Genomic DNA, 1,710 nt, shown 5'->3' with positions numbered 1-1,710 from the left:
AACTTTTGTGACAGTGAACAGCGAAATCAGAATCTGTTGCCAAGCCATGTAGGGGAGGAGTTAATGCAATTACTGAAGAAAAAAGAAAAACAATTGTAAGGAAGGTTAGTGAGGTGGTATCACCTATGAGTTGGGTGTGGTGCTAGATGGTTAAGGTAGGATTGTTAAAGCCCAGTTTGATGGGTGAGCAGTTTAATAGTGGAGAGGTATGTCAGTATCGTAACAGTGAAGGACACAATATTCAGTAATGTCCTGACTTCCTATCTTTGGTACAAGACATGATGGATAGTAAAGAAATTGAGTTCTTTAAAGAGATTACTGAAGAAGAGGAAGTGGAAGTTTGCGCTTTAGAAGATCGTCTAAAGGGGTATACAATGCTAGTTCTCCCCTAATCATTACTCCCAAGAATCGATTGCCTGAAAATGTAGCTCTGAAAGCGGTTATTACACCTCCATCTCCATTCCCATATCGGGATAATAAACAAGTGCCTTGGAAATATGATTGCAAGATGGGAAATGTAACAAAAGAGAATGAGGAAGTAGATGAGGTAGGACACTTTACCAGAAGTGGTAGGTGTTATTCTCTTAATCCACCTAAAGAGTCTGAGAAAAGGTTGTGGTTGATAAGGGGAAAAAAGTTGATGTGCAAATAGAAGAAGATAAGCTTGTTATCAACGAACCTGTAACTGAGAGTGAAGCAATGAAATTTTTGAAGTTTCTGAAGCACAGTGAGTACAGTGTTGTTGAACAGTTACACAAGTTTCCTGCCTGTATTTCTATTTTATCATTACTTTTGAGTTCAGAGGCCCATAGGAATGCTATGTTAAAAGTTTTAAACCAGACTTTTGTTCCGAAAGAGTTGCCCATTGAAAAGTTGGACCGGTTAGTTTCTAATATACAAGCTGATAATTTTTATCTTTTTCTGAGGATGAGATCTCTTCTGGGATGATTGGTAGTCAGAAGGCTTTGCATATCACAGTTAAGTGTAAAGGGCATGTGTTGTCCCAGGTCTTGGTTGATAATGGTTCGACTTTGAATGTGATGCCCTTAGTGACTCTGAAGAAGCTTCCATTAGATAGTACACTTATGAGAACCTGCCAAAGTGTGGTTCGAGCTTTCGATGGGACTAAAAGAGAATTGTTGGGTAAGAATGATGTTCTTCTGACTATTGGTCCAGTAACTTATGAAGGGAAATTTCTCGTAATGGACATTATGCCTACGTACAATTGTTTGTTGGGAAGGCCTTGGATTCATCAAGCCGGTGCAGTTTCGTCCACATTGCACCAAAGATTGAAATTTGTGATGGATGGAAGGTTGGTATGTATTCATGCTGAAGAGGAAATTATTGCTTATGTTTCTACTACTGCTCCGTATATTGAAGTTAATGAGCAAGCAGTCGAGTGTTCTTTCAGATCATTGGAGTTTGTCAATGCCACGTTTATGGCCGAAGGCAGGAAAATACCAAAGCCTCGATTGTTAAACTATACCAAGATAGGGCTTAAATTGACTATTGAAAGATGAGCGAAAGTTGGAAAGGGGTTAGGTCGACAGTTGCAAGGACCGGTGAATCCAATATGCCCTATTACTAAAAGAGATCGATTTGGTTTGGGGTATCAGCCAACTTCAAGGGATAAGCTAAGGGGAATTAAGAAGGGTCAGGAAATGAGAAAGGCCAGATTGGCTGGTGAAGACCTTAGCTGGGAATCCATGA

The sequence above is a fragment of the Hibiscus syriacus genome, unplaced genomic scaffold (assembly GCF_006381635.1).
Source record: "Hibiscus syriacus cultivar Baekdansim isolate YM2019G1 unplaced genomic scaffold, ASM638163v2 tig00116964_pilon, whole genome shotgun sequence".
Lineage (NCBI taxonomy): Eukaryota > Viridiplantae > Streptophyta > Magnoliopsida > Malvales > Malvaceae > Hibiscus > Hibiscus syriacus.
This window is presented reverse-complemented; position numbering follows the sequence as displayed.